This window comes from Hippopotamus amphibius, chromosome 4 (assembly GCF_030028045.1).
Source record: "Hippopotamus amphibius kiboko isolate mHipAmp2 chromosome 4, mHipAmp2.hap2, whole genome shotgun sequence".
NCBI classification, from domain to species: Eukaryota; Metazoa; Chordata; class Mammalia; order Artiodactyla; family Hippopotamidae; genus Hippopotamus; species Hippopotamus amphibius.
In genome coordinates, this window is record NC_080189.1 from 94,009,935 (window position 1) to 94,034,105 (window position 24,171).

The 24,171-nt window shown below is 36.9% G+C and overlaps 1 protein-coding gene across 1 annotated transcript in view; it reads right to left on the reverse strand.

Moving 5' to 3' along the window:
- Positions 1–19,105, reverse strand: part of CACNA2D1 (calcium voltage-gated channel auxiliary subunit alpha2delta 1) — a 587,574-nt gene extending 568,469 nt beyond the window's left edge. Inside the window, exon 1 of the mRNA XM_057730987.1 lies at positions 19,079–19,105. The gene's annotated coding sequence lies outside the window, so the exon portion shown is untranslated. The remainder of the gene's footprint in view (positions 1–19,078) is intronic.
- Positions 19,106–24,171: the final 5,066 nt, after the last annotated feature.

Consider the following 24,171-nt stretch of genomic DNA (forward strand, 5'->3'; position numbering starts at 1 on the left):
ATCCACTTCCCACATTAGGTATAGTCATAGTTTCATGAGTCATAGTCCCACCCCTAGCTTTAACAAATATCAACTATAACAAATATATATCACAATAGATTGTCTTTATAAATTCTTAAAAGCATTAATTGTTTCCTAGTGAGCGTAACATAGAAGCCAACAATGTTTTGGAGTGAGTTCCCTCTTGAACACTGAGACCCTGGGACAAGATAATTGATCTTTTATGTAAATAGGTGTTTTTTTTTTCTTAACATAAATTGCATGTTAGAATCATTGATAAAGCTTTCAAGAAACAGTGATGTCCAGGTCCCAGTTCAGACCAATTGAATCAGAATCTCTGGGCAGGAACCTGGGAAATAGCATTTTTAAATTTTTAAAATTCCCCAGATGCTTGTGTTGAGTTAGGGCTGAGAAAAAATGTGAATGCTTTATTAAGGATTAGGCCCTCAGTGGTGGATTCCTGGCTCCCTCCTCCCAACCCTCCTCCCCTTCCCCCTACCCCCCCCCGCCAAGGTGTATGATCTCGGCCCAGTGTCCTCATCTATAAAACAAGAGTGAAAAAGAGAGTACCTCGTGGGATTATTGAACTAAGTAAATGGGTTAATATTTGTAGTTAGGACAGTAGTCATGACTATGTAAATTTCTGTTAAATAAACGTGAAAAATTAATTAGGCTTTGTGGGTAAAGAGGAAAACATGCTAGGAGAGCGAGGGAGTCAGTGTAGCAGTCTGAAGTCCTGAGATTTCACTGCAGTTGGACCATCATTAAAGGTTTAGCTTGGGCTTGTTCAAGAAATACAAACAGACAGAAATGGGAATATTTTGATGCTTCATTTAGTTGTGACTAAAACTTACTTAAAAGTATTGATGCACATAATTGAAAAGACCAGTTGGCTCAACTGAGGCAATGAAGATTCGAAAACACTTTCTCCTCTTTCTTGACCTCATTTTCCTTTCAAGTCTCTATTCTGAGGCATGCCACTTCTCTCTACTGCAAGAGTTCCATCTTACGAGAATTCCACTCAGCAGCTCAGGAAGAGAGACCTTCCTTCCCCCATAGGTCCAGGCAAAGTCCCAAGATTGAGTTTCATTGGCTCTGGTTTGCCCTGCTCAGAATGTTGTTAATGTGCCATTGTTTTCCTGACATCAGAGCTTCTCAGTTTGACTAATGATAAATAATCACTGAGTCCAGGGGAATCTGATGCTCAAATTAATTAAACTTAAATCATATGCTCATTTTAAGGAGCCAGAGTCAGAGTTAACCCTACACCCACCAGAGAGGCACAGAGAGGAATTAACAGTCCCTTACAGAAAAATAGGATGCTCTATCCAAAAAAGGGAAAATGCATTCAGGGCAGGCTAACAACAATAGCTTTTACTATGGTTAAGGTATAATAATTTTATGTCCTAAGGAGACCTCTTTAGTGGGCTTCTATGTTCAGCTAGATTTGAAATCTATGGGTTGGCGTATTTAGAGGATCTTCTCTCACTGTCTTCCTGCTTTCTAATTCCTGAAAGCATTTATGATAAGACTTAACATGAAGAATAACCCTGGGCTAGAGATCATGCTTATCTAAACTCAAATTCAAATATAATTGACTGACATGAGATCCTCTCTGAAGGAAAAAAAAAAAGGGGGGGGGGGTTTGATGGGAGAAGAGGAGAGAAAAGCCAAGGAACAAATAGAGAGGCACAGAAAGGTGAAGCTTTGGACACTCTGGGCAAACAGCCTACTTCCCATGGCTGCCAAGGCTGGCCGTGTCCCTTGTCAGAGCTCTAAAAAACTAAATTCTCAGCACATTACATTCTGGCATCTTGGAGCGCTAAATGTAGTTCATAGTTTCACAATCTGCCTAAAGTACCTTTGATTCGAAATCAATTCTTTGGGTGGTTATAGATGGGATGGATTGCGGCTGCCGAAACAATCGCTCAATTCAGTGAAGGACTTGATTGTTTGACATTATGTGGATTAAATACTGTGGTTATTGACTAATTTTTTTCACATTTAAAGATGCAGGCAAGCCAGTTTTTCAAGCAACTGCCAGAAATGATACTGTAACCTTAAGCGGTAAACACTTTCATCTTGGAAACCTGGCCATTAGAAGACTGTGACAGACTTTGCTTCCCTTTCCACAGACCCTCTGTGCCTGCTTCCCTTTTTATTTGGCTTGCCCCTTTTGCCCTCCATCTTCATTTATTCCTGGTTAACAAGTACCTACTAAGTGATTGCTGCACAGCCACACAGTTCTCCATGTAGAGTAATAAAGTGGTTTCAAAAAAAGTCAGCATCTTTGTGATCCCTGAGTTGAATGTATTTAAATCTCTGTTTTTAAATTTGGTTTCCATTTTTTTGTATGCATCTGGATTGTTGATTTTATCCTCCCATTGCTCCAACTTCTGCTTTATTTCTTCGCTTTGCTGTCTAGAAATACAAGGTGTCTTTGCTTCCATGACGTCAGAGTCTTTGGGTTTCCCCTGACTCCTTTCTGTTGGCTCCTTCTCCACCTTCCTCTCCTCTTACATGCAAAGGTTCTTTTAATCAAATTTCTGTATCCTTCTAAGCTGGGTTAACTGTTCCTTCTATGTGTTTTCATAATACTCTATCAAAGAACTAATCACACTGCACTGAGGTGAGTTGTTTGTGTACTGGTACCCTTACTGAACTTAAACTTGAGAAGAGAAACTGAATACTAATCACTGTTTGAATTCTACTACCCAGTCCAGTGTGTACAGCTGCAAATAACCTCTTTGCCCCTGATAAAATATATCCAAGATATTTTGCCTGAAGGAATCGCATAACAGGGAGCTTCAGGCCACTCCAGGCACACATTATGGTAAAATTAGATCTGATGCTGTATGGCAGCTGTATCACTAGAAAATGATGGTGCTTTTCTTCTCTAGGTCTGTGGAATCAGAACCTGCTAATCACCAGGTAGTTGTGATGACTTGCAAACCAAGTCAGGTATATACCTATACCTAACTCAGAGTTAGAATAGCCCTTTTTGTCACATTTAAAAGGAAGTTAAATCTCAACACAGATGGGTTCTGGTACTAAGAGAATAACTATAGATCAGGGGTTTTATGAATGTGCATGAATAGTAATAATTATGAAACCACGTCAGTAAAAAAAAAATACTGTGCATCCTTTAAGAAGTACATATTCACCTGACCAATAAACTTACTTCCAGAAATTTGAATGCTGCTGAGAATAATATAATACGGAGAAAACAATGATGCTGGAAGGGAGTACTGCTGAAACGATATTCATGGATAGTCAAGAGGGCATGGGATCTTCCACAGGTAGACAGGCTGGCCGCCATTACCAGCCCAGAGAGTCTCTCCATGTAACAGGAGACGGGGTACACTCTGGGCAGAGACATAGGTAAGATTGCCTAAATTCTTTTCTGTTTCTGTTTTCACATTGGAAAAGTAGCAGGTCATTAGCTGAGAGTGAGGAGGTACTTGAAATTTGAAGAGAATTTTGAGAGTATGGTAAAGAACTTACTAACAGAATGGGAGAACAGTGAATGACTTCCACCTTGTTAAGTCCACTGGTCAATTCTCAGTTGTGCAATCTGAATGACAGACAGCATTTGACATGGTTTGTCACTTCTTTCCTCTTAAGAAACTTTCTTCACACACTTTCTCGACCACTTACCTCAGGCTTCTTTGCTGGTTCTACAGCATCTCTCTAACCTCTATGAAGTGTCCCACAGCTCAGACCCTTAAAATCTTTTTTTCTACCTACACTCCCTAGATGATCTTATCCATTCTTCTGACTTAAAAATTATCTATGAGCAGATGGCTCTCCAATTAATATCTCCAGCCCAGACTTCTCCACTGAACTTCATTGTTAATGTATGCAATTGCCTACTTCGTATCTCCACTTGGAACTGTGCTCTACTCCTCAAGCTTAACGTGTTCAAGATGGAATCCCTGACATATCGCCGCCTGCTACCAAACTTCTCCTCCTGTATTCTTTCCAATCTTAGTAGCTGGTAGCTCCAGTCTTCTGGTTACCCATACACAAAACTTGAAGTTGCACTTGACTGGTCTCTTTCAGTACATCTCATTTCCAATTCACCAGTAAATCTTTTTGTCTGTAATCTCAAAATATATCCAGACATCCAAATACATCACATTCTACCCAGTCCCACTGCCACCACTCTGATCTAAACTACTGTCATCTTTAGCTTTCTAATTAGCTACTTTTTTTAGTTTACTCTTTCTCTTCATCCATCTACTTTACTTTAGTTATGTTCCCCACCTCAGTGCTCCTAGAATACACGAGGCATGTTCCCAATTTAGGGCTTTTGTACTTACTATTTTCTCTGCTTTAAAACTGTTCTACTGTTCTCTTTGTTAGCCATATGGCCTACTCCCCCACTCTCTTCAAGTCCTTATAGATGTATAGAAAGAAGGATTCAAGATTGTACATCAAAATGTTACCTTTATAGTTTATAGAATACACACACACACACACGTTCAACTAGTTCTCTCCACATGGTGGAATTTAATGTGACTTAAGTTTCTATTTGAATACCTAAATACTTTCTTAGTTTACTCCAATGATAATATAATAATGAAACTCTAACACCCTTCAAAACATGGTATTATTTTCCAAATGGAGTTAAACAGTTTCATGAGTTATAAACATGCTATTCATTCCCCAGCCCCACTGATATAACTTCATGATAAATGTTATTCGCTATATCCCCATCACTCTAATCTTCTCTCATCCATTACTCAGTTTGACTTTGCATACATTAGTGATGTATACAAGATGTAATACTTGAGGTCTACAACTGCATTTTAAATTTTGTATTCACCTTCTACTGATTTTATAAACGAGCATAAACTCGTCAGGGATTACTTACACTAAAATGACCGTTGCAGTGATGGTTGAGACAGCAACAGTGACAGTAACAACAGACACTACTGAAGACTTCCTACGCGTCAGACTCCATCATAAGCCTGGTATTTTATTCAACCTCACACTCACTCCATAAAAGAGATAGTTGGCTATCCCCTTTTAAAGATAAGGAAACTGAGATGCAGAGAGATTACATAAAAGATTAATTTGCCCAAGATTATGTAACAAATAAACCATTGTGAACTCAAAATGAGGTCTGACTTCAATGGCTTTGGTCTGGACCACTATATTCTTCTACACCAAGAAGGTCGTCCCTATGATAATAACCTCCAGAAGATGAGAAGCAGATTAATTAAATCCAGAATCAGGCAGTGGAGAAACCTATCAGAGGGATTTTTTTTTACTAGGCACCAGAAGGCTCCTTAATCTCCTTAAGGTTTCCTGTTAAAATGAGACGTGAAAGTGTTGGTTTAAGACACAGAGTATAAGGAAATATAAACAAACATGGTCCTTATTCTTTTACTAATTTTGTATAATTTTCAACACGTTCTTTCTGTATCACAGCTTTCTCATTGTAAAATTAGTGGGTTTTGATTCATTGTTCTCTAATAACACTAACTTCAGCATTTAAAAACTATTTTAGAAATGTTTGCCTCGATTGTGGAAATATACACACAGCAATTTTGTATTCCAGTTGGAGTCTCGAGAACCAATTTCACAACAAATTATTTAAAATATGTTGAAATTTGATGAATACATTTTGGATTCCTATCATGTCAATAAGAGTGGTGGTAAAGACTATCATGGAGATTGAAGAAGGGATGACTTTACATATTTTCAACACATATTGCTTAAACAAAAGCAGACCACCAGGACTTGGCTGGCTCCTTTTCTTTCCATGAAAATTAAGTAAGAAGGAAAGGGTGGTTTGGAAAAGTTTGTCTTATGTAGTCAGAATCTCAAGAAGCACATTTCTAATAGTTATAAAGGAAAGGTGGAATGCTCAAAGCTCCTTGTGATGTTAATTAAAGTATAGCATCCTTTGGAGAACTTTGATCATAAAGAACACTAGGAACATGGCATTGCTTGGCTAACCAACATCAAGTTGAACATAGATAGAGATCGGCACTGTTATATTAATACACTCTGAGCTGATGTACTGGGGAAATCAATCTAACTTGTCCTTAAAATTTTTAAATTACTACTATTATTTAAAAATTTAGAAAAGTGAATAGAATGGAAAAAAAATTTTATCCAGTCTTATTTCAATAAAAGTATCTGAACATGCAGGTTGAAAAAGAAATTGGCATTTGGAAGCCTTAGCTGAAAAGTCAAGGAAGTTTCATCAGCCCTAATGAGGAAATAACGTGTTTAGAAGCAGTGAAGAAGAAGCATTCATTCTAACTACAGTAAAACCTGCCATAACCGAGAAGGTTGCCTTGAAAATACAATTGAATAAAATCAAGGGTTGCTTTTTTTCAAGTGCCTGACCTACTGAAGCCGGCCCCCAGTTTCCAGCGGTTTGGAGGCAGGAGCTAAATCCATCCATCCCCATCTCTTCCCAGGCCGGCTATGGTTTGGCGCCACCTGGTGGAAGTTAAGCTCTGTTTTAATACAGTAGGGTCAAGAAAGGATCATCACATGCACCGTTTTCCATTAAAGGACTGGCGGGGGTCAGAGGAGCCTTTCCAAATGCTGAAAAAATTATTTGATGAGGAATGAAAAAATGATGCATAAGAGACATATGGCCTAGGCAAACACTTTAGAAATCTGAGAAGGCAGAGTGTGTACTGGTTTGGGCGACTATAACAAAATACCACAGAATGAGGTTTAAACAATAGACATTTACATCTCACAGTTCTGGAGGGTGGGAAGTCCAAGATCAGGGTTCCACCACATTCTGGTAAGAACTCTCTTCCTGGCTTGTACACAGCTGCCTTCACACCCTCCAGGGCTAGAGGGAGATAGCAAACTTCTTACAAAGGCACTGACTCTATCGTGTGGGTCCCACCCTCATGAGCTCTTCTAAAGCTAATTACCTCCCAAAGGCCCCATCTCCAAATACCATCACGCTGGGGACTGGCGCTTCAACACATGAATCTGGGGGGGACACAATCATCTGGTCCCTAAGAGAGTAAGAAATAGAATGATTGACCCTACTCTATTAAAACATCAAAATTCTTATGCAAATTTTTAGTATCTTATGAACTGGACTTTACTGCCTTGACAAAACAGCATGATAATTTTGTGATAATTTTGTATTTGGTACTGATTATGTTTCTTTTATTCAGTTTTTAAGAAAACTTTAGTCAAATATAGAAAGCAACAATTGCCATTTAAAATCTTGTTTATATGTTGAGACAACATACTGGAAAACACAGATTCTGGGCAATATTAGCTTGTGTCAATTTTCAAATTTCTCTTTATTCCACCTTTATTGGGAATCTTTGTCTCACTTCACTCCTCTATGCCTCAGGTCTCTCATCTGTAAAATTACAATGTTGGATTAAATACTCTGTGTTTTGCCCTAGAATTAACACTAGGATCACATAATAACATAACATAATAACTATACCGTTACCACCAATAACATATTTGTGCAGCACTTCACCCTTTACAAAATGCTTCCATATGCTAGCAGTGAAGCTCCCAATAGCCTCGAAAGCCAAAGTTTGTAAAGAGCTGTTTTACAAATAGGAAGAATCAGCCTTTATGTAATTTGTCTAAGAGAGAAAAACTGGTAGGTTATGGGGCTAAGATTCAAACCGGGAGTTTCCGATTCCAAATTTCATGCTTTCACTACCAGGCCACAGTAGCGAGATCAGTGATGTATCTAATTATTTTTCCCCATTAGTCTGTTATTTGATGGGTTCTTTTAAGTAAGATTATGCTCATTCTAAGTTGACACAAAACCCACTGAACACAGTGTTTCTCTTAAGCCAAAAAAAGCCAGTTCTACTCTCAAAAAGATCCTCAATACACATGCGGGATATTCCAGTCTGCTCTGCTCCCACAGTCCCTTTCCTTTGAAAGTGGGAAGTTTCTGAAGTATAGCAAAGGTGCCAAGATCACTACTCAAGAGAGATGACAGGGGCTTCCTAGGTGGCGCAGTGGTTGAGAATCCGCCTGCCAACGCAGGGGACACAGGTTTGATCCCTGCTCCAGGAAGATCCCACATGCTTCGGAGCAACTAAGCCCATGCACCACAACTACTGAGCCTGTGCTTTAGAGCCCATGAGCCACAACTATTGAGCCTGTGTGCTGCAACTACTGAAGCCCACGCACCTAGAGCCCGTGCTCCACAACAAGAGAAGCCACGGCAATGAGGAGCCTGCGCACCACAATGAAGAGTAGCCCCCACTCACCTCAACTAAAAAGAAAGCCCGTGCACAGCAAAAAAGACCCAACACAGCCAATAAAATAAATAAATAAATAAATAAATCTATTTAAAAAAGAGAGAGAGAGAGATGATAGCAGGGATTCTAAGAAAGTAAAACCAAGTTCACACAACAGTATGACTGCTAGATTAGCTTCCTACTTCCAGAAAGGCCCAAACAACTCTAGATGTGGAGAAGAGATACCAGGAACGGCAGTCTGGGGGTGGGCAGGAGTGCAGGCTTTGATGCCAGATGAAACTGGGTTCATGTCTTGTCCTCCCCTGACAAGCTGAGTTAATCTTGCTCAACTTTTTCTGATCAATTAGAGTCTTCTTATCTGCAAAATACCTACAACATGTGGCATTGGGGAGGCTAAAATGCCACAAATGTATAAAAAGCACCTAATTCAGTGTCAAGAGCATTGATGACATATGATAAAATTATATCTAACTGTACATACCAGATAGTTCAACTGAAACTAATTAATTAGATCACTGTACCCATTTATAATTGTCACCTTAATATATTCTGGACTATGATTTTTTAAAACGTTTTAATGCAACCAACACAGTAACATAAGTAATAATAAATAATGTCAAACTGTATGCTTTGACTTGAGAAACCCATGTATGCATTGAACAAATTCACCCATTCAGCAAATATTTATAGAGCATCTACTAATTAATGCTCAGTGCTGAGGAATAAGACAGTTTTTTTTTTTTTTTTGGTATCATGGAGTTTATATTTTATTTACAGTTCCACTTAATTGTCTACATATAGTGGGAACGCACTTTTTAGAAAATCTTGCCATTGATAAGTCCAAATTTACTTTTTTAACTTCAGTATAAACTTCCCATGACAACTGTAACTCCCACAAGGATAACAAGGCAATAGATATGTTTGGCAGAGCAACTATTTATGTCCTGTCTTCTGTGTTGCCAGGGTGATGGTAGCAATATTGAAAACACTGGAGGTGGTTGTTATTGGAAAGGATCCTGACTTTTATTCCTAAATGGAAGGACTGTAAAAAACCAAAATGTAGGCTGTGGTGTGGGCTGTAGACTGTTCATGGCTATACATAAATTAGATGAATGGATTATTGGTTATTAATCAAGAGTGGATGCTATCCTTGGAAATGTAAACTCATAGGCAGTATTTCCTTAATAGTTAAAAATTAATGAAATGTGGTGATTACACCAAACACTTTTTTAAAAAAGCTAATACCATATAATTATACACTTTCATATATTACATTTTTCACCCACTTTTCTTCTTTCTTTCAGTGGAAAACAATTCAAAAGGTTTTGGTCCCTCAATATAAATTGAAATGTTGCTACAGTTCAAACTCAGCTTCTAAAGGATTTTTTAAAAAACATGTTGACAGACACCATAAAACTCCTAGAGGAAAACATAGGCAGAACACTCTATGACATCCATCAAAGCAAGATCCTTTTGGACCCACTTCCTAGAATCATGGAAATAAAATCAAGAATAAACAAATGGGACCTAAGGAAACTTAAAAGCTTTTGCACAGCAAAAGAAACCATAAACAAGACAAGAAGACAACCCTCAGAATGGGAGAAAATACTTGCCAATGAAGCAACGGACAAAGGATTAATCTCCAAAATATACAAGCAGCTCATGCAGCTTAATACCAAAAAAGCAAATAACCCAATCCACAAATGGGCAGAAGACCTAAATAGACATTTCTCCAAAGAAGACATACAGGTGGCCAACAAACACATGAAAAGATGCTCAACATCACTAATCATTAGAGAAATGCAAGTCAAAGCCACAATGAGGTATCACCTCACTCCAGTCAGAATGGCCATCATCAAAAAATCTAGAGACAACAAATGTTGGATAGGGTGTGGAGAAAAGGGAACTCTCCTGCACTGTTGGTGGGAATGTAAGTCAGTACAGCCACTATGGAAAACAGTTTGGAGGTTCCTTAAAAAACTAAACATAGAACTGCCATATGATCCGGTAATCCCACTCCTGGGCATATACCCAGAGAAAATCATAATCTAAAAAGAAACATGTACCATAATGTTCATTGCAGCACTATTTACAATAGCCGGGACATGGAAGCCACCTAAATGCCCATCAACAAATGAATGGATAAAGAAGATGTGGCACAAATATACAATGGAATATTGCTCAGCCATGAAAAGGAATGAAATGGAGCTATATGTAATGAGGTGGATAGATCTAGAGTCTGTCATACAGAGTGAAGTAAGCCAGAAAGAGAAAAACAAATACTGTATGCTAACTCATATACATGGAATCTAAAAAAAAATGGTACTGATGAACCGTGACAGGGCAAGAATAAGGATGCAGAGAATGGACTGGAGTACACAGGGTTGGGGGAGCGGGGGGCGAAGGGGAAGCTGGGACGAAGTGAGAGAGTAGCATAGACATATATACGCTACCAACTGTAAAATAGATAGCCAGTGGATTCAACTAATCACAGATCTTGAGTACCGTAGTATTTACTATTGAAAAAAAAATCCACATATAAGTAGACACACAATTCTAACCTGTGTTGTTCAAGGTTCAACTGTACTTAGTGCATTTCTGGCAAAGGGAAGCATCATGAAGGTGTGATAGAATCGCAGTTGGTTGCAGCTGCAAGGAGACCAGGTAGGAACTCTGAAAGCTAAACCTGTTCTTTATAAAGTTCAAGATTAAGCTTCTCTTGCCAGTTTATTAAAAAAATAAAATACATTTCAAGAAAAGACAAATGGAAGAGACACATAGGATAAAGCCCACTCTGGGTGCACCATCCTCCTAGTACCTCACTGTGTTCACCCACCTGGAAGCTCCACTGCTGGATGTCTTGATGCAAATTTGGTTTTGCCAATTACTTGCAATGTTGTAATGTCTGAAAGGCAGGACTAATATGGGCACATGTTGTTATGTTTGACCCGGTTTGTTTGTTTCTGTTGCTAATCAAAGTACATGGATATGAAGTTTTTCTGTAACAGTTTTAACATTTTTCTGGCAGTGTTTTAGTGTCTACTTGCTAGCTTCTTGGGTTTTGAGAAGCAGTGTACAGCCAGCTCTGTAAGACCCAGGCTGGTGCTCACTTCTCGAACTGTTCCAGCAATTTTTGTACCTAATCCTCTGTTAAATCACTTTCTGTACAAATTACCTAAAGTAGTTTTGCTTTTCTATATAAACCTTGTCTAATATACCTCTCATTTCCTTCTCTGTTTAAAAGCTTTAATACCTAACCACCCTTCATGGGAATCTAAATAATTAGCATCACAACAAAGGAACTGTATAATGACAAACTTCTGACACTTACAGGTGTATCTTTTATTATTTTTTCATAAATTCCCTTCTTTACTTTCCCATATTCATTTATTCATAATCCAGTATACTTAGCACACGTTTTCTTACGTCTCTCCTCTTTAACTTGTTTATTGAAATACACCTTCCTTCAAATTCTCATTGTAATCCACCATTACATGATAAACCTCCTATGATCACCTAACCAGAATTAATCTCATTCTTTCCTAGCTAAACAAATCTAGCACCTATGTTTCTTTAGGATCATGTGAACCTAACATTCAACACCATTCAATTTCAACTGAACACTGAGAAGTCTCTCCCCCAATTTACATCATTTATTTACCCCCAAATTATCAAGTACTTAACCATGAGCCAGTCACTGAGCTAGGCACTGGAGTAAGGTATGAATACACAGTCCCTGCCTTATTAAACCTTATATCTTAATAAGGTAGATAATTATCAAGTAGACCCACAATGAACATGAAAGTATCAACTCTGATAAGTTCTTTTATAAAGAGAAGTGTTATGTACCTTTACAGGAGATCTTATCTGGTTTGAGGTTAGGAAGTCTACCTATGGAAGTGACACTGGAGGTGATACCTAAAGGAGGATTAGACATTAAGTAGACTAGGGAGGAATAATGGCAACATGGCATGTCAGCCAGTCTTTTGTTAAACGGGCACTCAAGAAGGAAATGGAGTCTCTGCTCCTTCCACAGGGAGCCTTCATCTCTGGGTGTTTCTAATGAAACCTTATTTTGCTTTGGATGTGAGGGAAACACCTTTCCTCATACAGAAAGAATGTCATCAAAGCACACACTTTCCATTCCACAGGGCTTGCTATACCCATGCCTTCAACTGTGTCTTTTCTCCACTCCAAGTTTTCTCACACACACACACACACACACACACACACACACACACACGTGCATGCACCCAGGGGGATGGTTGTAGCAACTAAGGACAAAGCCACACATTTACTGAGTACTCATCTACGCCCAGGTACTTTCCTTATTATTTATGCCTATGCTGGCATTTAATCTTCACAAATACCTATGAAGTAGGTATCTATAAAGGAGGACACTGCAGCACAGAAAATATTGAGTAGTATTTACTAACCGCTGGATATAAGCACCATGGAGCATTTACTATGTGCTAAGTGTAACTGCTGTGAGCACTGTTTTTGCAGTTATTATCACTGCCATTTTATGGGGGAGGCTGGGGGGAAGGGAGATTAAGTGACTTGCTCATGGTGACACAGCTAGTGTGGCCGGGCCAGGATCTGAAGCAAGCGGACTCAGTACAGCACCTGTGCTACGAACTACTCTGCAGTTTTCCAGAGCTGGTTCTGATCCTGCCTAGTAAATCCACAGAGAGGACTCCGACCTCCATTTTTGGAGTAGCTCTTCAGAAAGTGAGTACCTAATACCTCTTTGTTCTAGGCCTTGGGTTCTAGTCACCAGTTCCGGGGCAACCAGAAAATTCCCACTCATCATCCTATTATATATGAGAAATTTCCTCTGTCATTCAATACACTTCTGGATTTCTGTCTCTCATAGGGTAATACATACTGAGATATGCACACAATATTAAAAGTAATTATAATTAGGATCTTAAATTGCTTTAAACAAATGTATGTAAACAACAAAGCCTTGTAAATTATTATTTTAGATGATTCACAACATCACTTACTTCCATTAGTTTGTACTGGTGAGAACCAAACTATAGTAGAAAGATAGAGTTAATATATTTGTATCAAGAATGAACAAATAACTATCACCAAGATGATTCTGTCAGCAAGGAGACCAGCATAATGAAAAAAATTATCTGTTATAGAAGAGACTTATAGAAAAATGGTGTTACCACTATTATACATTCCTTTGTCATTACATGAAAATGTAGAAGAAGGGTTTTAAACAGGTCCTGAATTGAATTTTAAGGATGCCTCTGGAAGAGTATTGAGGTATCAGTAAACACCCCTAAACTTTATGCAAAACTTGTGTTTATTTCTGTACATGTATTTGTTTCTGGGGGAAGAGTCCATAGCTTTGGCCAAGTTTCCACAGTGGTACCCCTCAAAAGGTTAAGAAACACTGATGTAACATGGTGATATCATGTAATTATCAATACTAAATAGATCCAAGAGAATATATTTTATTTATAATTACCAAAAAAATCACTCCTCATTCTCTATTAAATAAGAAAATCATAGCTTTAAAGATTGTCTAGATAAACCATTAAAATAAGCACTGATTTCTACACCTCTGCCCTAGACAAAGTCAAGGTGGCCCTCAGGCAGATGGCTCTCATGGAGCTCATTTCCTGGCAGCAAATTTTTCCTTCTATCAGCAGCCTATTTTACCTTCATTCTTTTACCCATTTTTTTAAAAAATTGAGGTTATTACAAGTGATATAAAATTCTCAGATCTAATAATTTTTCAGGTTTAAAATGTTCCCATAAATAAAAGTTAATAAAAGTGCATTCTCCTTTCTCCCATCTAACTACCAGAAGGCATAATTATTTGGGTCTCACTGGTTGCAGCAGAGATATTGAAATAGAATAAACGGATGGATAGTAATCTTCACTGCCCAAAATTGGTCCTCCTTCCTTAGGCAATGTTATAAGGTCAGCTTATAATCATATTGTTGGTTTACAAGATTATTATGTTATCTAATAACTTGTATGAGTCTAAAAAAATAAATTTGCGTGATTTAGAATTTTAAAAAACAAAAGCAATATGTACATGTACATACACATATATATAAGAAATTTTTAAACAATTTAATAATATATATAGTTAGTCATATTTGTCAGGTGACACACTTATTTTAAGAACAATTTTATTTAATAAAATTGTAGAAAAATAGACCAAGTTGGAACATACACTTGACATGTATAATACACTTGCATTTTCTTACCTCTGAATAATCTGCCCAGCATTTGTTTGCATTATGATGCTAAAAGTGTTTTCATATCATTAATGCACCTTGAAGTAAAACTTTCTCTGAAAATCCTAATGTTAGAAGATTTTCTAATAGATTGAGAAACTACCCAGAGTAACATATCTATAAGATAATTAATTGACTATAAACAAAATAAACACCGTAAGGGAAGGAGAAGGAGAAACAGGAGAGGTGAAGGGTGTAGCCTTTGTGGCAGAGTCTGCTGGTGATCCTCTAACTCTGTCCTTTCATCTTGACATTGACTGGTCTACATTTCTCCAGGTCTCTAGCAATTGGGTGTCATACTTGATCGATTTATCTCAAATGGAATGGGCTGGAAAGACTATGTGCCAACTTCTAGGCCTAAGTTTTCAGATCTCCACATTCTCCTCCCACTTCCACTCAGAGTGGACCATGAACATAATACCAACATCACAGAAAAGGAGCTTTTAGCCGTTAAACCAAGGGCTAACACTAGGTAAAATTCAATGTGTTCATTAGATTTGGATGGTGAAAATTTTATCTTTGTTAATTTAAGATTTTCTTCTGTTGAAAATGTAGACAATACACTATACTCTTACTAGTACGTGTGCCTTTGGCAAAAATAGAAATCACAGGTATTTTCGAATCATATTACAGCCATTGCAGATATCTTAAAATATTGCTTATGTTCATAACTGCTTCAAAATTACGGTATTTATACCCATAATATAGACTGTTATATCTTATAATTTTAAGTGTTAAGAAAGCACACATTTATATATTTTGACCATGGTGTTTTAATGTAATTTGTTTCCTTTTTAATCTGATGCATTTTATTTTATGCATTTATTAAACATTATGCTGAGAAAGTCCATATATTTTGGCAGATTACTAAAGAGGTCTGTGGCACAAAAAAGTTTAAGAACCCCTGCCTGTCCTGGAGGATGGGAGAAGCAAGAACTTGGAAGGAATTTGAGCCCCTGAATGAGCACAAGGGAAAGAACTTCCTGACAGCCTAAAATATGCAACACAAATTTTTCCATGAGAGAAAGAAATATTTTTGTTAATTAAGCCAATCTACTTTTGAGCCCTTTTTGTGGCAGCACTCTACACGTAACCAATATATCCCTTACTATCAACTTCTGTTTAGTTATTACAGGAAAGAAACACTATTCGCAACTTTTTAATATGAAAAGAATAAGCAAAATACTTTTAAGAATTAAAATAACAATTCCTTTTTATGTAGAATTAAAGAATGTTCAATGCTTTAACACAATAAAATACCTATGTTAATTGTTAGCTATAAAAACTAAGCAAAATCTTTAATCCATTTTATTTCTGTATATGGTGTTAGAAAATGTTCCAATTTCATTTTTTCACATGTAGCTTTCCAGTTTTCCCAGCACCACTTAAAAGAGACTGTCTTTTCTCCATTGTACAGTCTTGTATCTTTTGTCATAGATTAATTGACCTTAAGTGTATGGGCTTGTTTCTGGGCTCTCTATTCTGTTCCATTGATCTGTGTGTCTGCTTTTGTCCCAGTATCATACTGTTTTATTACTGTAGCTTTGTAGTATAGTCTGAAGTCAGGAAGTATGATACCTTCAGTTCTTCTCTCTCAAGATTATTTTGGATTTTAGAGGTCTCTTGTGTTTCCATACAAATTTTTAAATTGTTTTTTCTATTTCTGTGAAATTAATCTACCATACAGCAGGCAAGAATATATAATGCGGGGAAAGAGTCTGTACAATAAGTGGTCCAAGAAAACCGGACAGCTACATGTAAGAGAATGAAATTAAAACATTTTCTCACACCATATACAAAAAATAAACTCAAAATGGATTAAAGACCTAAATGTAAGACCAGAAACCATAAAACTCTTAGAAGAAAACATAGGCATAACACTCTTTGACATAAATTGTAGCAATAGTTTTTTGGATCTGCTCCCTAAAGCAAAGGAAACAAAAGCAAACAATAAACAAATGGGACCTAATTAAACCTATGAACTTTTGCACAGCAAAGGAAACCACTGACAAAGGGAAAAGACAACCTACTGAATGGGAGAAAATATTTGCAAATGATATGACCCATAAGAGGTTAATATCCAAAATATATAAACAGCTCACACAACTCAACATCAAAAAAAAACAAACAACTCGATTGAAAAATGAGAATACCTGAATAGACATTTTTCCAAAGATGAGATACAGGTGGCCAACAGGCACATGAAAAGTTGCTCTGATGTTAATCATCAGAGAAATGCAAATTAAAACCACAATGAGATATTACTTCACATCAGTCAGAATAGCTATCATCAAAAAGAACACGAAGAACAAATGTTGGCGAGGATGTGCAGAACAGGGAACCCTTGTACAGTGTTGGTGGGAATATAAATTGGTGCAGCCACTGTGGAAAACAGTATGGAAGTTTCTAAAAAAACTAAAAAAAAGAACAACCATATGACCCAGCAATTTCACTCCTATCCAAAACAAAAACAATAATTCAAAAAGAAACATGCACCCCAATATATAAATATGTACAATGGAGTACTATTCAACCATAAAAAATGAAATTTTGCATTTTCAACAACATGGGTAGACTTGGAGGGCACAATGCTAAGTGAAACAGTTCAGACAAAGGAAGACAAATACTTTATGGTATCACTTATATATGGAATCTAAAAAATAAAATTAGTGAATGTAACAAAAAAGAAACAAGACTCAAAGATATATAGAGAATGAACCAGTGGTTACCAGTGAGGAGAGGGAAGGAGGGAGGGGCAAGATATGGGTAGGGGATTAAGAGGCACAAACTACTATGTATAAAATAAATAAGCTACAAGGATATATTGTACAGCACAGGGAATACAGTCAATATTTTATATTAATTATAAATGGAGTATAACCTTTAAAAATTATAAATCATTATGTTGTACACTTGCAAATTATATAGTATTTACATCAACTATACCTCAATAAAAAACTAAACAAAATAATAAATTTTAAGTATACTATTCTAAGAAATAAAAATACAATAAATACTACTGAATATAACTATTAAAAGTTACAATCAAGGCAAGGATCAAACGTATATATCTCTTAGGATTCGTCATTAGCAATCGTTGCAAACCCACATCACCCCTATTTCAAGTGCCCACTCTCTTATCAAACAATCTTTCAAACCCAGTAATGTAGTCTGTAAATCTTATAAAAAATTTCACTTTTCCAGGTTTCCCTCATGAACTCATTTCCCTTCTTACCAAGTTTACACTCCACAATCAAACCCTCTAATCATTCTCTTACACATACCTGAACTCTTTTCCATCTTTTGTTTTACTCTCTGCCTCTACCAAAGCATCAGTTTGGGTAGGAGAAAAACATACTGCCATAATCACCATTCTCATTAAACTTCATGACCACTGACTTCAAGAGGACCCTTGGAGCTCTCTCGCAATAATACAACACATTCCTTCTTAGTCTATTCAGTCTTCTACTCTCACAGAAAAATATTTTATGCTTTCTCTTCTTTCATCAAACTTTTAATTTATTCTCTCCTCTTCACTCTCAGTTAATATCTGATTTCTTGGTCATGGAAAAAATTCAAAGAATGAGAAGAGTTCTTTTCCCAGCTCCCATGACCATACCTAACACATCTACCATCACCAAGCAGTCCTGTAACTACAGATGCTCTGTGCTCTTTTGTAAAGCTCCCTTCTCCACTAGATCCCATTTCCTCTCCCATACAAAGGGCTCGGCTCATCCAATCACCCTCTGAACTTGATCATTCTCTTTTGCATATATAATACACTGAGATATCTCTCATCATTAAAAAAAAAAAAAAAAAACCCTCTGGACCCCACATTCTTCTGCAGCAGCTGGCTTATTTCTTGTTTCTTTTTATAGCAAAACTCCAGGTAGCTGTCTATCTTTTCTCTTTCCAATTTCTATTTTTTCCCTTAGACCCATTCAAATGAGCTTTAGCCAAAGCCTACTCCCACCAGGAAACTTTACTTATCATGGTCACTGGTGATTTCCATACAGGTGAATCCAATAGTCAGTTCTTGGTCCCCATCTTACTCAGCCTATAAGCAGCATTTGCCAAGTTAATTAATATCCCTCCCCTTCTTTGAAACATGTCCTCCTGGTCCTTCCCCACTCCCCATCACCAATCACACACCCTTCCTCTCTTTTGCTATTCTTTTTTGGTCTCCTGATATTGTAATATGGGAAAACTCCAGAGCTCAGGCATCATTACTCTTTTATTTTTATCTACTTTCACTCCTTTAATGACCATAAGTACCATATATTTAAGTGTCATATCTTCAGCCCACACTTCTTCTCTGAACACCAGGCACATATATAAATCTCAGACTGAACAATAAGGTGAACACATGATCTCTCTCCCCAAATACACTTCACCTGCAGTTTTCCCCATCTTAGGGTAGAAAAATGGCAACTATTTTTCATTTCTTCAGGACAAAAACACTTTTTTGTTTCTATAACAAACCACGCGAATTCTGTAAGCGCATTTTGTCTGTTGTAGCTTCAAAATCCAAAAACTTCATCACCTTCCTGTTAAAACATGGTCCAAGGCACCTTAATCACTTACCAGATTATTGTGTTAACCTTCTGACTTGTCTTCCTGCTTCTGCCTTGGCCAGCTTCAGTTAGTTCTCCATCACATTCTGCGTGATCCTGTTGCAATGTAAGTCAGTAGAATACCATTAGAATACAATTTGTCAGTCTCGTTTAAAATAAAAGCAAGATTTCTCATCATAAACTGTAAGTCTCATGATCTACCACCCTCTTGAATTTTGTTTCCTACTCTTTTGCCTCTGAGGACCGTCTCCGTCCATCTAACACCAAACTTGCTATTTCTTATACACGAGGCATGTTCTGGTCTCAGACCCTATGACGCTTTATTTATTCTTCCCCCAGGATTCCTTATAACAGTCTCCTTCACCAGTTTCAAGTCATGGCTCGAGTGTCACCTTCTCAGGGATGCCTTTCCTAACTATCCTATTTAAAATCACCCTCCCCCACCTCTACAATTTCTCAGCCCTTCCCTGCTTCAATTTTCCCCACATCTCATATCACCTTCTAACATGTATGTTTATATCATTATGTTTATCCTCTCTCTTCCCATGATGATGTGAGTTCATCAGGGTAGAAATGTTTGTCTCCTATGTTCTCTCACCAAAAAAATTCCTGACACACAGTAAATATTCAGCAACACTTAACTCTTACTATTATAATTTTTGTTGTGATCTACTCAATTACTTGTGAATACTATTCTAGCCTACATTATGGGGAGAAAAAGAAATCAATTTTAACCTTTCTACGAATCAGAAAGCTAATGGAAACATCTGATAGCATTAACAGCACTTATTTTCTAAAGCATCCCCAATTTCTCCAGAGAATGTTAAATCAGCCCCATTTAAAAAAAAAGCTTGCAAGTTAATTTTTGTTCAAAAACAGTTAAGAGTTACTTAACCTCTGCAAACAAAATATTAAATGGGGCTTCATATATCTACTGTATAAAATGGAATGGATAAGATGACCATAGGGCTGAAATTAGATAGTTGAACGTATACTAAATTCTTAAAATGTTTACATCATGAAATACATCTATAAACATATATTTTAAAAATAGAGAATGCCCACCTACCCACCATGAAGCTTAAGAAATGGAATATTTTAATGTCTGAAGCCCCTATGTGCCCCTCCTCAATTACTTCCCTTCCCTACCGCTAAGAAGTAAATGCCAGAAGTTGCGTTAATCATACTTTGTTATATCATTTTGCCACATATATAACCATCCACAAACAATATGTTGTTTCCTTTTGCTTGATTTGGAAATCTATATTAATGGAAGCATAGTATAGGCTTTCTCTGTAACCTTCTTTGCGAGCTCAATATTATGCTCCTGAGACGTACCCATGAGGATTTGCTTCACTCTATTTAAAACGATGATCTTAGGGATATTTTTGATCATGAATTTAGGATCATATAGTCAAAACTTATGAGGCAGCATGATTTTCTTTACAAAGAAGTTAAACCACTCTCTATTCCTGTGAGCCAAGTGTAATGGTATCCATTGTTCCACATCCTTGCTGTTATTTGAAATTGTAAGTTTTTATTTTTCGTCAGTCTGATGAATGTGAAATGATGCTGTGAATTTAACTCACATTTTCTGATTACTAATACAGTGAATATTCATAGTGAAATTAAGAAGTTGTTAACTATAATGTAGTTTCCTTTTTAAATCTTCATTAAGAAATGTTTGCAATTTTTAAATTCTGCTTAAGAACTTCTTTCCTACCTCAATTTCATGAAGGTATTCTCTTATATTACCATCTTAAATACTTTGCCTTTTATACTTAAGTCTTTCATCCATTTGAAGTTATTTCTGAGTATATGTGAAGTAGATTTCTATTCCAGGACCACCTAATAAATAATCCATCCTTTGCTTACTTACACAGTTTCTATATCTTTTGGTATATTTATGAATTCTCTATTCTGTTCCTCTATCAGTCACTAATACAATACTACCATATTAGTATAACTGTAAAACAACCCTAATATATGTTAGAGAATCTCTCTAGCATATATATATTTGTCAGTAAAGAATTAGTATTTTTGGCACATTTGCTCTTCCATGTATATATTTTAGAATACAATTGTTGATTTAAAAAAAAAACTCCACTTAAAACTGTAACCTGTCACAATTCCCTCCCACCTACTTCTAATCATTTACTTATCTCTACTTTCTCTTCATAGTCAACTATTACCTTCTAAGATATTATATGGTTTATTTATTTGTATCCCTATTGTTATTTTATCTCCTTCTCACCCAGCTATCTCCTACCCAGCTAGACCATAAACTCAACATTGGCAGGGTTCTTTTTGGATTTGTTCCCTGGCACATCTCAAATACCTAAAACAGATCATGTTTGAGTAAAGACAGGTTCTCAGTAAGTATTTGCTGAGCGAGTGAATCTAACCTGAATGTATGGCTCGTGTGGGGAAAGCTGACCTCTTTATGACATTCAGTGGGTCTCCTTCCATAAAGGTTTTCTCTAAAATATTTTAATCAGGCTTTATAAGTTTCCTACATGATGTTTTTACACATATTTATTAGATTTATTCTTGTAAACCTTATACCTTTGCTGTTGTTGACACTGATGCGATGTACTGGATGCTACTTTTTGTCTATTCACTCTATTAAATGTAAATATAATTCTATTTTATATTAATATTTACAGTATATAAAGTTGAACACAATACCTGTGTAAAATATTTTCTGTCAGGTTTATTGAGGTCTAATTTGTATACTGTAAAATTCACCCTAAGTGCGTAATTCAATGAGTTTTGATAAATGTACACACTCACCACCACCACAATCAAGATACTGAGAATTTCCCATCACTCCAAAAACTTCCTTTGAGCCTCACTGCAGGCAATTCCATTCCCCTACACCCAGCCTCTGGCAAACTCTGACCCATTTTCTGTTATTATTTTGCCTCTTCTAGAATGTCATATAAGTAGAATCATACAGTATGTAGCCTTTTGTGTCCTGCTTTTTCAGTGTAATGCATTTAAAATTCATCCAAATTATTGTACCTCTGAGTAGTTCTTTCCTTTTTAGTGCTGATCACATTCTATGGATGTAATGCAATTTGCTAATCCACTAACCTTTGGATGGACATTTGAATTATTTCTGGATTTTGGCTATTTTGAATAAAGCTGCTGTGAACATTCACCTAACGGATTTTGTGTGGACAATTTTCGCTTCTGTTGGGTAAATTTCTAGTGGAACTGCTGGAGCATGTAAGAAATTCTTTAATTTTGTAAGAAATTTCAAAGCTGTTTTCCAAAGCATTTGTACCATTTTTTCCCATTCCCACTAGCAGAGTGAAAGAATTCCAGTTGCTCTACATTTTCACCAGCACTTGGTACTAAAAGTCTTATTTTAATCCATTCTAGTGGTTATGTAGTGTTATCTCATTGCAGTTCAAATTTACATTTCCCTAATGACTAATGACATTGAGCATCTTTTCAAGTTCTAATTTGTCATTCATATTTCTTCTCTAGTAAAGTGTCCCTTTAAATCTCTTGCCAATTTTTAAATTGAGTTTCTGGTTTCTTATTATTGAATTGTGAGGGTTATTTATGTATTCTGGATACAAGTCCTCTTCTACCCAGCTCCACAGTATCCTTGAAAATTATCAGCCTCAAAACCACAGAGCTGTGATAACCAGTAGCCTTGCAGACACTGGAGGCAGGCAAACTGGGTTTGAAGCTCATCAAGAAGTCCCATCGCCAGAGAACTTCATTAGGTAACCTTACATCTCTCTGGAAAATACCTGCTTACAGAGTGTTGTCATCATTTGACCTGACATGGAACTCACTTGCAGGATATATCTGATATAGGACTTGCATCTAGAACATACAAAAAAATTTACAACTCAACAGTAAAAAGACAAATAATCTAATTAAACTTGGGTAAAGGATCTGAATAGACATCTGTCCAAAGAGGATATACAAATGGTGAAAAAGTGTATGAAATGATTCTTTACATGAGCCATTAGGGAAATGCAAAGCAAAACCATAATGAGATACCACTTCACACCTAGTAGAATGACTATAACCAAAAACACAGATAATAATCATTGACAAAGCTGTGGAGAAATTAGAATACTCATCCATTGCTGGTGGGAATGTAAAATGGTGCAGCTACTTTGGAAAGCAGTTTGGTAGTTCCTCAAAATGTTAAATTAACACCTAATTAACATATAACCCAGCAATTTAACTCCTAGGTGTGAACCTAGAGCAATGAAAACATATGTCCACCTAAAATCTTGTAAAAAAAATGTTCAGAGCAGCATTTTTCATAATTGCCAAAATGTGGAAACAATTCAGATGTCCACGAACTGAGGAATGGATAAACAAAATGCAGTACAGCCACACAACGAACTATTATTCAGTTTTATAAAGAAATGAAACACTGATACACATGAACACTGATGATCCTTGAAAACATTATGCTAAGAGAAGGCAGTCACAAAAGACCACATATTGTACGCTCTCGTTTGCATGAAATATTCAGAGTAGACAAATCTATACACACAGAAAGTATTGCTTACAGCTGAGCAGAGGGTTAAGGGAAGTGACTCCTAATGGGTTCTTTCTGGGGTGATAAAAATATAACAAAGTCTGGTTGTGTTGATGGTTACATAACTGTGAATATATTGTATTCTTAGACACATACACAATGAGATACCATTTTAACTAGATTGGCATATTTTAAAAGCCTGATGGGACTTCCTAGGTGGCGCAGTGGTTAAGAATCTGCCTGCTCCAGGAAGATCCCACATGCCGTGGAGCAACTAAGCCCGAGCGCCACAACTATTGAGCCTGTGCTCTAGAGTCCGTGAGCCACAACTATGGAGTCCATGTGCCACAACTACTGAAGCCCATGTGCCTAGAGCCCGTGCTCCGCAACTAGAGAAGCCACGGCAATGAGGAGCCCACGCACCACAATGAAGAGTAGCCCCCACTCACCACAACCAGAGAAAGCCTGAGTGCAGCAACAAAGATCCGACAAAACCAATAAATTAATTAATTAAAAAAAAAAAAAGCCTGCTAATGCTGCCAAGATGGAGGGATACGGAGCAGTGGGCACCCACTTTCATTGCTAGT